Source organism: Oncorhynchus keta, chromosome 10, assembly GCF_023373465.1.
Source record: "Oncorhynchus keta strain PuntledgeMale-10-30-2019 chromosome 10, Oket_V2, whole genome shotgun sequence".
NCBI classification, from domain to species: domain Eukaryota; kingdom Metazoa; phylum Chordata; class Actinopteri; order Salmoniformes; family Salmonidae; genus Oncorhynchus; species Oncorhynchus keta.
In genome coordinates this window covers 37,669,963-37,686,705 of record NC_068430.1, presented here as the reverse complement: position 1 = coordinate 37,686,705, position 16,743 = coordinate 37,669,963, and the positions used below count along the sequence as shown (strand labels likewise).

Below are 16,743 nucleotides of genomic sequence, written 5' to 3'. Positions count from 1 at the left end.
TTCAAACCCCTTGACTTTTTTGTTACAGCCTTATTCTAAAATTATCAAAATCATCAATCTGCACACAATACCCCATAAGGCCAAAGCAAAAACAGGTGTTATAAATGTATGTCTTTAGAAAAACATATTTATATTTATAAAAAAACGGAAATATTACATTTACATAAGTATTCAGACCCTTTACTCAGTACTTTGTTGAAACACCTTTGGCAGCGATTACATTCTTCTTGGGTATGACGCTACAAGCTTGGCTACAGCTTTATTTGGGGAGTTTCTCCCATTCCTCTCTGAAGATCCTCTCAAGCTGTCATGTTGGATGGGGAGCGTTGCTGCACAGCTATTTTCAGGTCTCTCCAGAGAAGTTTGATCAGGTTCATGTCCGGGCTCTGTCTGGGCCACTCAAGGACATTCAGAGACTTGTCCCGAAGCCACTCCTGTAATGTCTTGGCTGTGTGCTTAGGGTCGTTGGAAGGTGAACCTTCACCCCAGTCTGAGCGCTTTGGAGCAGGTTTTCAGCAAGGATCTCTCTGTACTTTGCTCTGTTCACCTTTGCCTCGATCCTGACAAGTCTACTGCATGATGCTGCCACCACCATGCTTCAGTGTAGGGATGGTGCCAGGTTTCTAGACATGACACTTGGCATTAAGGCCAAACAGTTCAATATTGGTTTTAACCATGTTTTTCATGGTCTGGGAGTCTTTAGGTGCCTTTTGGCAAACTTTCATGTTCCGTTTACTGAGGAGTGGCTTCCGTCTGGCCACTCTACCATAAAGGTGGAGTGCTGCAGAGATGGTTGTCCTTCTGGAAGGTTCTTCAATCTCCACAGAGGAATTATTGGGTTCCGTCAGTGACCATTATGTTCTTGGTTACCTCCCTGACCAAAAGCCTTCTCCCCCGATTGCTCAGTTCGGCCTGGTGTCCAGCTCTAGGAAGAGTCTTGGTGCTTCCAAACTTCTTCCATTTAAAAATTATGGAGGTCACTGTGTTCTTGAGGACCTTCAATGCTGCAGAATGTTTTGGTACCCTTCCCCAGATCTGTGCCTCAACAGAATCCTGTTTCGGAGCTCTACGGCCAATTCCTTCGACCTTATGGCCTGGTTTTTGCTCTTACATGCACTGTCAACTGTGGACCTTATATATATATATACATATATATATATATATATATACAAGAAATGTACGGTAAAACGATTATGGGGGCTGTTTTTTTGGACTTCAGTGCTGCTTTTGACATTATCGATCATAGTCTGTTGCTGGCAAAACTGATATGTTATGGCTTTACACTCCCTGCTATATTGTGGATAAAGAGTTACCTGTCTAACAGAACACAGAGGGTGTGCTTTAATGGAAGCCTCTCCAACACAATCCAGGTAGAATAAGGAATTCCCTAAGGCAGCCCATTACTTTTTTCAATCTTTACTAATGAACTGGCTTTCGGTAAAGCCAACTGCTTAGAGTTACCCTGGATTGTAAAACTGTCATCGTCAAAACATATTGATACAACAGAAGCTAAAATGGGGAGAAGTATGTACTTATTAAAGCGCTGATCTACCTTCTTGACAGCACTATTGTCACGCCCTGGTCGAAGTATTTTGTGTTTTTCTTCATGTATTTGGTCAGGCCAGGGTGTGACATGGGTTTTTAGTATGTATGTGGTGTGTAGCTTAGTGGGATTGTAGCTTAGTGGGGTGTTCTAGGAGAGTCTATGGCTGTCTGAAGTGGTTCTCAATCAGAGGCAGGTGTTTATCGTTGTCTCTGATTGGGAACCATATTTAGGCAGCCATATTCTTTGGTTGTATTGTGGGTGATTGTCTTGATGTCCTTGTGCTGTGTTAGTTGACACAAGTATAGTCTGTTTTCGGTTTTCGTTTCGCTTATTGTTTTGTAGTGTTTGTTTGTGTTTACGTTGTGTGATTAAACATGGATCGCAATATACACGCTGCAGTTTGGTCCGACTCTCCTTCACCATATGAAAACCATGACAGAATCACCCACCACAGGACCAAGTAGCGTGTCAACAGGCAGGAGCAGCCCAAAGAGGAGAAGCGCAATAAGGATTTCTGGACATGGGAGGAAATCCTTGACGGGAGAGGACCCTGGGCTAAACCAGGGGAATATCGCCGCCCCAAGGAGGAACTAGAGGCGGCAAAAGCGGAGAGGCGCTGGTATGAGGAGGCAGCACGGCGATGTGGATGGAAGCCCGGGAATCAGCCCCAAAAAATTATTGGGGGGGGGGGCTTACAGGGAGTATGGCAACGGCAGGTAGGAGACCTGCGCAAACTCCCTGTGCTTACCGGGGGGCTAGAGAGACCGGGCAGGCACCGTGTTATGCAGTGGTGCGCACTGTGTCCCCAGTGCGGGTGCATAGCCCGGTGCGGTATATTTCAGCTCCGCGTATTGGCCGGGCTAGATTGAGCGTCGAGCCAAATGCCATGAAGCCGGCTCTACGCATCTGGTCCCCAGTGTGTCTCCTTGGGCCGGCTTACATGGCACCAGCCTTGTGCTCGGTGTCTCCGGTTCGCCTACATAGCCCAGTACGGGCTATTCCACCTCGCAGCACTGGCAGGGCGACCGAGAGTATTCAACCAGGTAAGGTTGGGCAGGCTCGGTGCTCCAGTGCGCCTGCACGGTCCGGTCTATCCAGTACCACCTTCACACCCCAGCCCTCCGGTAGCAGCTCCCCGCACCAGGCTTCCTGTGCGTATCCTCGGCCCAGTACCACCAGTGCCAGCACCACGCATCAGGCCTATAGTGCGCCTCGCCTCTCCTGCGCTGCCGGAGTCTCCCGCCTGTCCGGCGCCGCTGCCGGAGTCTCCCGCCTGTCCGGCGCCGCTGCCGGAGTCTCCCGCCTGTCCGGCGCCAGAGCCCCTCTGTCCTGAGCTTCCTTTCACTCATGAGCTTCCTTTCACTCATGAGCTTCCTTTCACTCATGAGCTTCCTTTCACTCATGAGCTTCCTTTCACTCCTGAGCTTCCCCTCAGTCCCGAGCTTCCCCTCAGTCCCGAGCTTCCCCTCAGTCCCGAGCTTCCCCTCAGTCCTGATCTGCTCCTCAGTCTAGTGGGGTTCTGGGTGAGGAATAATAGGCCATGTTTGTCGGCGAGTGTGGACTATCTAGGGACGCAAGGAGAGGGGACTAAGACATTTACTGAGTGTGGTCCACGTCCCGCGTCGGAGCCGCCACCATGGACAGACGCCCACCCGGACCCTCCCTATTGATTTGAGGTGCGTTCGGGAGTCCACACCTTAGGTGGGGGGTTCTGTCACGCCCTGGTCGAAGTATTTTGTGTTTTTCTTCATGTATTTGGTCAGGCCAGGGTGTGACATGGGTTTTTGTATGTATGTGGTGTGTAGCTTAGTGGGATTGTAGCTTAGTGGGGTGTTCTAGGAGTGTCTATGGCTGTCTGAAGTGGTTCTCAATCAGAGGCAGGTGTTTATCGTTGTCTCTGATTGGGAACCATATTTAGGCAGCCATATTCTTTGGTTGTATTGTGGGTGATTGTCCTGAGTGTCTTGATGTCCTTGTGCTGTGTTAGTTGACACAAGTATAGGCTGTTTTTGTTTCGTTTATTGTTTTATAGTGTTTGTGTTTATTCGTGTTTATTCGTGTTTACGTTGTGTGATTAAACATGGATCGCAATATACACGCGGCAGTTTGGTCCGACTCTCCTTCACCATATGAAAACCGTGACAACTATCAACAAGGCAGGTCCTACAGGCCCATTTTTGTTGCACCTGGATTAGAGGTCGAAAGATTATGATTTTTCAACAACGGTACCGATTATTGGAGGACCAAAATTAATCATTTTTTATTTATTTTTTATTTGTAACAATGACAATTACAATAATACTGAATGAACACTTTATTTTAACTTAATATACTATATCAATAAAATCAATTTAGCCTCAAATAAATAATGAAACGTGTTCAATTTGGTTTAAATCATGCAAAAACAAAGTGTTAGAGAAGAAAGTAAAAGTGCAATATGTGCCATGTAAAAAAGCTAACATTTAAGTTATTTGCTTAGAACATGAGAACATATGAAAGCTGAAACATGAGGCTTCAATATTCCCAGGTAAGAAGTTTTAGGTTGTAGTTATAGGAATTATAGGACTGTTTCTCTCTATACCATTTGTATTTCATATACCTTTGACTATTGGATGTTCTTATAGGCACTTTAGTATTGCCAGTGTAACAGTATAGCTTCCGTCCCTCTCCTCACCCCTACCTGAGCACGAACCAGGAACACATCGACCACAGCCATTGTATATTGTTTTTTGTGGTGTTTCTGAAAGTAATGATGGACTGTCATTTCTCTTTGCTTATTTTAGCTGTTCTTGCCTTAATATGGATTTATAGGGCTATATTCTGTTGTCACAACACAACTGGTTGGCTGAAACACATTAAGAAGGAAAGAAATTCCACAAATTAACTTTAAACAGGGCACATCTGTTAATTGAAATGCATTCCAGGTGACTACCTCATGAAGCTGGTTGAGAGAATGCTAAGAATGTGCAAAGCTGTCATCAAGGCAAAGGGTGGCTATTTGAAGAATCTCAAATATAAAATATATTTAGATTTGTTTTACATGTTTTTGATTACTACATGATTCCATATGTGTTAATACATAAATGTGATGTCTTCACTATTATTCTACAATGTAGAAAATAGTAAAAATAAAGAAAAACCCTTGAATGAGTAGGTGTTCTATAATTTTTAACCGGTAGTGTATATAAAACACATTTGATTTTGTGTATATTTTTCTCATTATTATAATACATTTTTTATAGACCATCAAAATGTTAGAAAACAAAAACATCTGAGTTTGAAGCCTTGAAAGTTCAGGCCTAATGACGCCACTGTCTTTTCATTATAGGATACATACTTGTGGATTCTAGCTGCACCAATCAAAGCAGTGGAGCCAAGAGTGTAGTGAAGAAAAACTTTAGTGGTCAAAACCATTCATCTTGGGGCGACTAGGGTTTACAGAATTCAATCATATCACGCATTTATACCATTTATAAAATAGTCAGGTATACTGTATATATGTTTTTATACAGACTAGCTCAACAATAAGTGAAAAACATTTGGACCCCCTATGTGTATTTGCTACATTGCTCAGGCGACCAAGTGGACACAAGGCTGTTTGGTTCAGCTCAGTTGTGAAGAGGAAGAACATTGCAGCTGTTTCTGATTAATAAACAAGGCCATACAGGTGGGTGGTAACTGGTAACGATCAAATAAAACCTAGCCCTGAAATGAAACATAGGCTGAACAGAATTTGCACGTCATCTCATAGGAAAAGACAGGGTATTGACACGGATTTCCACGAATGTCTCGCTTCAGATTTCTCTCTTCAAGAGCAAATACATCATACTTTGACTAAAATGATGACCTATTGACATACATCGTTATACAACATGATGGGTAAGCTCTGGCAATTGTCTTTCAGCTCAAAACATTTGATTTCTGTTGGTGTGGGCGCTTAAATAGGGCTGTGAAAACCACCGCTCTTGCTCTTCCTTTCTGAAGTTGTCTCGCATGGATCCATTTGTTGATCATACATTGCAAACGCTAGAGAAAGCGAAATATTGATTCAAATAATTATTTGTTACTTTTGTAACTTTTTGGGGGGTATTTTCTTAACTGCATTGTTGTTTAAGGGCTTGTATAAGGAAGCACATCACTATAAGGTAGTATTTGTATTTGGCGCATGTGACAAATAACATTTTGATTTGACGATGATGTTCAATGTGAATAAAAGTTAGGCTCAAGACATTGAATCAATGACCGGAAAAAGTGTGACAATCGCTGACAATCGCAGAAATGGTCTATCAGATTTATGTTCTCACATATGATGTCAGGAAGTTCTGACTTCATGTGATTTCTCCACCGAAGTCTGTGACCCTTTACCACTCAACAGTGCAACCTAACATGCCAGTACAATATCAACAAACAGGAGAAAAGCTGCACTCATCCTATCATGTCTGTCTCAAGCACAAGAATGATCCCACTTGTGCCTTGCAAGGTCCTTCAGGCTCAATGCATCAGCTCAGGTGGAAGCAGGCAGCTTTAAGAGATGAAACAGAATGTGATGAAGCACTGTCACTTCAAAGCTATCCTAGGAGAAGAAGGAAGGAAGGAAGCAGAAAGAGAGGAGAGAATGTTGACAGGTGGAGAGAGAACATAAATGTAATTTTACTGTGTGTGTGTGTGTGTGTGTGGCACACATGTGCATGTTCTCTATATTGTGTGCTGGTAAAGTTATATATCATAGCTGTGTAGTGATATTTTAGTCACAGATTACCAAGACATCACACATCCAGACAGAATGGAATTAGGCCTATAGTTTGACATCAAAATATTGCCACACCCTAGATTTACTGTACACCTCAACATAACTCAAAACCAGTTGCCCGATACTGAGCTATATGCCACCAAACCTTTTCCAATGTCATTATGTAGATTCAGTGAAGGCTAGGTTTTTTGATTCATGCAAGATTAGTTCATTTTAGAGGTCATTGACTCACTTCACCTTACATTGGACACTTTCTGACAAACACTGGAACTTGTAAAAAAAATGTAACCCTTTCATCCCTTGCCACGCCAACCTCACCCTTGCTTCTAGTTTCCCACAGCGAGTTTCTTTTGTTCTTTTGTCCATCACAGCAGAACTCGAGCAGATGGTGAGGTCGTCTAGTTGGGCACCAGGCTGTGATGACATACACTGCCGCACGACCAATCTCGCGTTTGAAATCAGTTGACAGGACTCGCAGCTCTGGTCAGCGCCAGGTGCTCTCTGTATGTTTACTTGGAGGAGGGTACGAGCTCAGAGAAGCGCGAGCTCAAGGCAAGCGCTGTGCTCGGGTTACCAGTGGCGATGATAAAGCTATTCAGTCAGCCGCGGGCGAAGCACAGAGGACAGAAGAACGGCGGCTGAAGAATTCAAAACTAAACCTCTGTGAAGAGACGTCGCTTTTTGCTAAGTTAAATATTGTAATATTCATTTTTCATATATATAGTAATATTATATTTCAAGACTGAGCGCTCGAATTGCCTGTTTTTTCCTGTGGCAGCTAAGTATGTGTACAGGGGGAGAGGCATTCTTGTGGTTGATAAAATGCTAAGGTGAGACCAATTGCTCATTTTCATATGTAGGACCTATGCTACAATTTACATATCTGGTTAACCATTGTGAAATAAGTCAATCAATGAGAATCGCATGCTTAGCGTTTGAATATTATTCACAGATATAAAATCATGAACTTAATTGGAAACGGTCATTTCGGAATAATTAGGCATGGTCTGAATATTTTATTTCTGAAATGATCTGCGCCTTGCCAAGAATTCAAACAAATATGCCTCCTATATTCACTGCACTCCTCACGTATTGAAGTGAATGCGACTGTCATTGAGGAAAGATGTTGCATTATTCTTTGTAATGTGGTGATGACAGCACAATTGGCATATCGTCCAAATAAAATATGTAGGCTAAGCTCTTTGTTTATTTAGGTCTACGGAACCCTTGCTGTTCATATTAATATTGTAGAAGCTGGCTGAATCTCACATCAAATGGTAGGGCTAGCTACAGAATCAGTGCACCCATTGGATTTGCAAGTGCACTGTGATCCGCATTCAGTAGCCCACATGTGGCAAATAATATGTAGTCTGATATGTGTGTGCATATAATTAATGAATTACTATCAATTGAGAATGCGAATTCATATCGATTTTGTCTGAGGGATGACACACTGACACAGGAAATTGCACAGTGTTACCTAGTGTTGATTTTTCAGTGTCACATTTCTAGTGTTGATTGAGGTGTTAAATGAACTCTGTAAGTGTTAAATTAACAGTCATTGATGTAAATGAATGTGTTGGTGATAATAACCAGTGTGTTGGTGATAATAACCAGTGTTAAACCAAAACCACACCAATCGTTATCAAATTTCCCAGCATGCTCTATTGGAGGTAGATTTTTTAAATTGTTTGTTTCAATATGTGTGTTTTTGATTAATTCAATTAATGTTATGCTACTCAAATATACATACCATTTATTTTTTAGAAACAAATCATCTGTTATTTGTGCTTATTGCACCCGTATCTGAAATGGTTGTTCCAGTTTACAGCTTTAGGTATCTTAGTCTTCCCAATCCTAGCAGTCATTCTGAATAAAAATTCCAAACGTTGGATAGCCCCACTCCGGCTGGATTCCAATAGGAGTTACACATCACTTTACAAGCCTGTGTAATGTGACTTGCTGGCCTGATTTGGTCTGTAAACCATGAGTTTCAGACCACTATATTAGAGTAAAACTAAGCCCTTAAAATAAGGCCTTATGACAGGGTTCACCAACTGGCATCCAGTTGATACACTGTCACACAATAGCTGCGCTGCGACAACAGACCCGATGAGGAATCCATTTACAAAAGTTATTTATGTTATTTTAATAATGGACAAAAAAAAGTGTTTTTCTCTCAAAGACAAGGACATTTCTAAGTGACCCCCCCCCCCAAAAAAAGAATATATATATATATATTCACTATCGTTCAAAAGTTTGGGGTCACTTAGAAAAGTCCTTGTTTTTGAAAGAACCTTTTTTTTGTCCATTTTAAAATAACATCAAATTGATCAGAAATACAGTGTAGACATTATTAATGTTGTAAATGACTTTTGTAGCTGGAAACGGCAGATTTTTTTGTGGAATATCTACATAGGCGTACAGAGGCCAATTATCAGCAACCATCACTCCTGTGTTCCAATGGCACGTTGTGTTAGCTAATCCAAGTTTATCATTTTAAAAGACTAATTGATCTTTGGAAAACCCTTATGTTAGCACAGCTGAAAACTTGTTGTGCTTATTAAAGAAGCAATAAAACTGGCCTTTAGACTAATTGAGTATCTGGAGCATCAGCATTTGTGGGTTCGATTACAGGCTCAAAATGGCCAGAAACAAAGACCTTTCTTCTGAAACTCGTCAGTCTGTTCTTGTTCTGAGAAATGAAGGCTATTCCATGCGTGAAATTGGCAAGAAACTGAAGATCTCGTACAATGCTGTGGACTACTCCCTTCACAGAACAGTGCAAGCTGGCTCTAAACAGAGTAGAAAGAGGAGTGGGAGGCCCCAGTGCACAACTGAGCAAGAGGACAAGTACATTAGAGTGTCTAGTTTGAGAAACAGACGCCTCACAAGTCCTCAACTGGCAGCTTCATTAAATAGTACCCGCAAAACACCAGTCTCAACATTAACAGTGAAGAAGCGACTTCGGGATGCTGGCCTTCGAGGCAGAGTTGCAAAGAAAAAGCCATATCTCAGACTGGCCAATGAAAATAAAAGATTACAATGGGAAAAAGAACAGACACTGGACAGAGTAAGTTTGGAATAAAGTTGAAATGGACAAACAAAAAAGGGATCTTTGTGTTACAAGTAATTTAACTTTAAAGATAACATGAACATGGCTGAGTGCAACAACCATTGCAGTCACTAACAAATACAGTCATTGGTGGTAATGAATTCATAAGAAAGGCACTGGGAAATATGGGAATAAGGCTTTACACTAAGCAGTGCGTTAATTTAACACTGAAAAATGTGGACCTGTATAGACACTGAACCAGTGTTAACTGTAACACTCTGTGTTGATTTAACACTGTGGACAAACATGCACTCACAGTAAAATAACCCACTATAAACCGCTTTATAAACAAGAGCAGAAAAAAATGCTAAACAATAATGTCGCCTATATTATTGCCACACACAACACGATCACAGGGAAAGCAGCTGAAACAGCTGACTGGCGGCTCTCATGCCCTATCACATTCATTTGCATACGAAAGTGTGAGGATCCTGGCAGATGTCTCGACTACTCTGTGGAGAAATTCGACAAGAAGTCTTCAGAGGAAAAGAAAAAGACAATGGGGGCAGAGCTGGTAGGGGAGGTGCCAAAGAAATTTGGGACACATTTGTAAATTGATTTCTCATCCTCATCGGGTCTGTTGCAGCTATTGCGTGACCGTGGCACCTGTTACTACTCTCTGAAGCTAAAGCCACAGAGCTAAATATGCTTTGAGTGACTCAGGGCCACATTCAATCAAACCTTCACAAGTCAAGTCTTGGTAATGTGGAGGATTGGATTAAAAGCTGGATCATAAGTTGTAATAGTTGGTTTGAAGAACAGTCCTACAGTTACAGAGGCAATCAACATAAAAGTTAAGCAGGGTTTTGTTTTTCAGTTTAAGGCTATTGTTTTCAAGGAATTGCAGTTTCGGTCATTTTTATTCAATTGAGCCTGATTAGGCAATGTGCGAAATCCATTGGCCGAGGCTCAGTTGATTTAAATGATCCTGTTATTCACTACTGTCCTCTTTGGGCTTGCCAACTGAACTAGGGCTTTGTCTTGGGAAAACTTTGAGAATGCTGACATAAATGGATGTACTCTAGCCAGAGTGGTGAGGGAGGAGGCGGGAAGAAGCTATTAGGTATAACCCGCTTTAGGAAGAAGGCCTGGCACAGGCAGTGAGTATGCCGTGCCCTCCCCCACCCACACGCACAAAGCAGTATTCTCAGCCAGCAGTTCAGGAGTCGTGAGAACCAGCCAACTCAAAGACGTGTTTAACACGATGTGTGTGTGTGTGTGTGTGTGTGTGTGTGTGTGTGTGTGTGTGTGTGTGTGTGTGTGTGTGTGTGTGTGTGTGTGCGCGCGCGCGCACTCGCATGTGTGCATGTGTTCACAACACAAGTCGTTGAGACCCATTGAGAGAGCCTGGGACTGACTCTGCACTGTGGGCTCTAATTTTAGGGTTCAGTGGGGTGTTTGAGGGGGGATGACTTAGGTGCTCCAGTTCGACCCGCTCCCATTGTGACTGCAAGTTGAGGGGTGAGGGAAATATGTCACGCCATTGTGAGGTTTTTGTAAAGATGTTTCTGACTGAGGCAGCTGATTATCAAACTCTACCCATCTAATGTTTGGGTAGGGAATGAATTAATGGCCATTATTCTGAGACAAGCAGCTTCTATGACTCAAATCTCAGAGAGAATGGGCATTCAGAGATGCTGACTGCTTGGTTTTGCTCTCATACCACTGTATGTGGATTGGTAATGGATCCTAGCATCTCTCTACTATATTTCTGGTTACAAAGAGCACTTACTGTTATTGGGGTACTCAGAATCAGAATATGGACTGAGAAGTTCTGATTGGACTAGTATATTAATGCGTAAAGTGTTATTGGGTCACCAATCTATTGGAAAATGCTTACTTAGTAGAATTTTATTGCGTAATCTACATGCCTGACTGCTGTGGTGATATTTTTAGGCTTTGTCCCACATGAGTATCCTTTGAGATATTTGACGTGCGTCTCTCTATTGGTGCAATGTTGAAGGACTTTGCCAAAGTCAGCATGATTGATCCATGCTCAGAGGACATATTGGCTTTTCTTTGTCGTTGCAGATAGAATGAGAAAAAAATAGGAGAAAGACAGAAGATATATATATATATATATATATATATATATATATATATATATTGATCTCGTCTCTATCTTATTTATATATTGTGATATCTCTCTCTCATATATAGAGAAAGATTGTGTGAGAGAGAGAGAAATTGTTACTGTCAGCACCATCTCTGTCCATAGGGAATTAGGCATTTGTGAAACGCCCATGTTGGATCTGAATAGCTTCAGCTACTGAACCATACACGACTGCCTCACATTAGCTTACTCTAACAAAAGTATTCATTAAACCTTGTCACATTAGATGCTGTTAGCATAATTATATGTGTTTTATCTGTATCTTGTTAAAAGTGATATCACCATTACAAATCAAATGTTATTTGTCAAATGCTTCATAAACAACAGGTGTGGACTAACATTGAAATTCTTACTTACGGGCCCTTCCCAACAATACAGAGAGAAAGAACATAGAGAAATAATAGAAAAATAAAACACGTAATAATAAAAGTAATAATAGATACACAATAACTTGGCTGTATACAAGGGGTCCCAGTACCGAGTCGATGTGTAGGGGTGCGAGGTATTTGAGGTAGATATGTACATATAACTAGGAATAACGTGATAGATAGTAAACAGTAGTAGCAGCAACTTGTGAGGAGTCAAAGTTCATGCAAAAAGGGTCAATGCAGTCCGGGTAGCTATTTGGTGAAATATTTAACTAACTATTTTGCAGTCTTATGGCTTAGGGTTAGAAGCTTTTCAGGGCCCTATTGGTTCCAGACTTGGTGCCGTGCGGTTGTAAAGAGAACAGTCCATGACTTGGGTGGCTGGAGTCTTTGACTATTTTTTAGGAACTTCCTCTGACACCGCCTGGTATAGAGGTCCTGGGTGGCAGGGAGTTCAGCCCCAGTGATGTACTGGGCTGTACATACTACTCTCTGTAGCACCTTGCAGTCAGATGCGAAGCAGTTGCCAAACCAAGTGGTGATGTAGCCAGTCAAGATGCTCTCAATGGTGCAGCTGTTGAACTTTTGGAGGATCTGGGGACCCATGGCAAAAAAAAATAATCTCCTGAGGGGGAGGAGGCATTGCCGTGCCCTCTTCAGAACTGTGTTGGTGTGTTTGGACCCTAATAGATCCTTAGTAATGTGGACACCGATGAACTTGATGCTCTCAACCCGCTTCACTGCAGCCCCGTCGATGTGAATGGGGGAGTGCTCGGCCCTCCATTTCCTGTTGTTCACGATCCGCTCCTTTTGTCTTGCTGACATTGAGGGAGAGGTTGTTGTCCTGACTCCACACTGCCAGGTCTCTGACCTCCTCCCTATAGACTGTCTCACTGTTGTCGGTGATCAGGACTTCCACTGTTGTGTCGTTGGCAAACTTAATGATGGTGTTGGAGCCATGCGTAGCCAGACAGTCATGGATGAACAGGGAGTACAGGAGAGGACTAAGCACACACCCCTGAGAGGCCACCAATTGCTTTATGGAAGAGCAGAGCAGAGAAGGATTCCTATTGGCTCAGAAGCAGTAGTGCTCCTCAGAAGGAGAATTGCTCCCCAGTCTCCTCCCCCTCCTTCCTCTCTCTGGCTGAACAGACACATTTCCTCCTCCTCTTCTCAGCTCCACACCTCTGCTCTGCCTCCACCAGCTGCACCAAAGCTCTGTGTGATGTGGAGCGGGACGCCTGCATACTAATGGTGCCCGAACAGGGTGCTTCTCAGGCAGACTAATGCAGGAGGAGCAGCGTGCCTCTCAGGTAGGCCAATGCAGGAGGAGCAGCGTGCCTCTCAGGTAGGCCAATGCAGGAGGAACAGGGTGCCTCTCACTCAGACTAAATGAAAATGCACTTACCCAGGCTACTTGCTTGTAAATATCCCTTGCTATTTGCTGTTGTTTTTTAATTTGTGATTTTGTTTGTATGTTTTATGACTGCTGCGAAATGAACCTATGAGCACCTTCAAGTGAAGTTCATAGGAGCATGTCAAATTGGGTGTCAAATGAAGCTAAGTCTATATTTTTGAGAATTGAAGGCATATATACATTTGTCAACCATTTTCCAGGATAAGCAAAGGCTTTGATTTCTGGTCAAACAGATGGAAAAGGGGTCTTAGACAACATCTAACAGAAAAAGTCTCAAAAGGTATTAGAAATACATCAAAACACAATCATGTTGAATCAAAGACCCCTGCCAACTATTATCAACACATATTTAGTTTTGGATTAATTAAGTTTAAGACACAATGCCTTTTACCTTGTAATTCTGTTACCAAAACCCCACATATCTAAGATCTTTTCTAATTTCTCTCCCTCATGATGAGGAAGGATAATGAACGTTCACACACGCAGCAAGTAAAGGAAGACCCACCAATTAGTTATAGCTTTTTTTATATCAAGTATGTTTATAAATAATCAAAACTCGTAATTCTGTTACCAAATTACTGAAAAATCGGTAACGGAATTACTGCAGTTGAATTGGCTACAATGGGAAATCATAGTAGTCACAAACCACAGTTGGGTCACCTGCTACTGTAATCCCTTCCACTGGCATACTGTTACTGTATGTTCAGCTCATAATAGGCTTGGGCAGTATCCAGTTTGTCATACCTTCATACCAACCTTGTGCCATAGCAGGATATCCGGTAATACTAGCACTGAACACAAGGGGTGCTATTTTCAAACCCCACATAGCCTCTGTAATGCAAAGGTTAGCAATGTTAACAAGTACATGTAAAATCCCATAGAGAATGCATTTGCAAACATTTTATACAGTTTCTGACCGAAACTATTTGCAAGACAGACATCCTAGCACATAAAGTTATACATGTAACTGAGAAATGCTGCTCATAGTTTGCTGCATGCACAAAACAAATATTAGACAGCAAGACTCTTGATCCAGGAGGGGATCCTCTGGTGTTACCAAGCGAAGCTTGATTTTGGAAGAAGCCAACTACTTAGCTAGCTAGATATATAACTAGCTACTAAATTAGCAAACCAAATGTACAACGGCAGAGCTTTTTGCACAATTAACTTAATATTTGTAAGATATCAAGCTGGCAAATAACTTAGTTGTGAATTCCATACTGTAACTAGATCACCCGGCATTTGCTGCACAACAGTGAGTGACTCACAAGACTCTGGTCTCTTGTCGTTGTGTGCTTGTAAACAAACTATGCGCCTGGGAACTACCAGTAATAATACTTTATAATACAAAATGATGTGACAAATGAAATGAACAACGCAATCTTCTTCATCTCATAACACATTGCACAAGTTGACTGCCTGTATTTACTTAAAAACTTAGCTACAAATATGAACATTTATGAAAACACTTCATATATTATCAATGGTATTGACCATTTGGAAAAACCACCCCATGGCTATTTCCAAATACCCTGGTGGTATACGGTATATATACGGTATATATACGGTTTACTGCCCAAGCCTAGCTCATATTTTTTTTTCTCATTCTGTTATCTGGTGGTCAAACCAAGACTGTAAAAACAGTATAGACGTCTCGCTCGCTCTCTCACTCTCCAGTTATTCAGGATACATAACCATGAAGAGAATGATATTCATATCCATTATTATGCATTTCTATATAGTACAGATCAGGGACCCATGATGTAATTATTTTACCGTAATTCCATTACCGGATGTAAATCCACTTCACCTGCTGTAGTTCAATAAGCCCAAAAAGCATTTAACTCAAGGTGTCATATCATAGCACAGCTGACACCCCATTGTTTCTGCAGACATCTTTGAATCTTAATCTTACCACACTTTGCATCAGCATAGTTCTTCCAGTCAATGTGTTTTTTTGTGACATTTTCGGTGTAAATTGTTCAAAGTAGTCCTTGTGCATAGAGTTGTATAGTTTGTTAAACTTTGAAATCAATGGATTTGGTTGGCATACATTTTAAAGTGAAAAAATCGGAGTCAAAGTCTAATTCTGTTTCCGTGGAATTGCCCAGCAAGGACATGCAGTGCCCATCAGCTACACACGCCTGGCAGGCCGGCTGGCTGTCAGCAGCACATGGCGGAGCTGGGGACTCGTGTATGGAGCTGTAATATAGGAGTATAGTGACTGAAAACGAATGATAGTGATGGAATGGTAGGTTTGGCTGTGGTTGCTGTATTGTGATATGCTATGTTTCATCAGTAATAGTTGTTTGGGAAGGAGACATGCTGCGGTGCGTTTGTAGATGTAGTCAGTAGAATCTACTAGGTAACAGCAGACCCTTGTTTCTTTGTTGTGGTAGCGGAAGACTGAACGTAGCCACGCTATAGTGGGAGCCATTGTCTGCTGGTATAGCAATTATCAGACTTTTCGTTTGATGGTGTCTGATGTTTAATCCGGTCATTGCATATGGATGTTTATCATTGTGATCTCGTGGTAGTTCTTGTTCGCTTTTCGATGCCTAATGGCACACACAGCTGTCTCCTCATTTGGGTATGAAACAGACATGTGGCATGGCCGGTCACCATGGTGACGGCATGAATGTGAGGGAGCCTGTGGTGTGGCTGCTGATTGGGAAACACTGCTCACATTTGAGGCCCAATGAAAAGGGCCGAATGAATGAAGAGAAACACATTATTCTTCCCTGTGAAAAGTGCTATCATGTTCTCATTAGACCCAGTTTCCTCTTGGCAGTACCAGCCAGCATCTGAAAGCCGAGGGTTAAGTCACTGAGCAAAACGGATACTGAAGACAGGCACTCTGTATACACGGTCTCCTCCCCAATGGATGAAAAGCAATTTGGCTCATTTTCATTCATATGCTTGCCTTTGTGTACTTTGGTGTCCAGATTCGGTGATTGAGAAGGTTTTAGCTATTGATGTCTTTGTGGAACAGTGAGTGCTTATGTTGGCAGAGTGGACTCCGCTCAAGGAAACCTAATGCTGTTACAAAAAACTCAGCAGGACAAGAAAAAGAGGATCCATCTTTGGTCTAAGACTTCCAGACCTCTGTTCAGAGCTCTAAACAGGGTGTCTGTTATCTTCTTACCCCCAGAACCAATGAGCTCTATGTGGGTACAGAGAGAGACCCACACAGCCTAACCCTAGATACGGGACCAGATCTGTCTTCTCCTGGTTGTGTGCTGCTGCTGCTGTGGCTTTGATGAGCTTCATTAGTCCCTGTGCTGTTTGGAGACTCGGGTAATAAATGCATTTACGAGGCCTTGGGATCAAATAGACAGGGCTGATGATACCTAAATGACTTCTCGTCCTACTTGCCTGCCTTATCCTTTCTGGAAGGGAAGGCACTAAGCTGGGTGAACATATTTATTTATTTT

At 42.2% G+C, this 16,743-nt stretch overlaps 1 protein-coding gene across 7 annotated transcripts in view; it reads left to right on the top strand.

The window, feature by feature from the left end:
• Positions 1–5,075: 5,075 nt before the first annotated feature.
• Positions 5,076–16,743, top strand: part of LOC118388640 (leucine-rich repeat neuronal protein 1-like) — a 39,089-nt gene continuing 27,421 nt past the window's right edge. For 2 of the 7 annotated variants that reach the window (XM_035777910.2, XM_035777903.2), the window contains exons 1-2: positions 5,076–5,425; positions 6,668–7,126. The gene's annotated coding sequence lies outside the window, so the exon portion shown is untranslated. Of the gene's footprint in view, positions 5,426–6,643; positions 7,127–13,069; positions 13,241–15,505; positions 15,561–16,743 lie in introns of those variants that run through there. The other 5 variants (XM_035777906.2, XM_035777907.2, XM_035777909.2 and 2 more) reach the window with 5 other exon arrangements.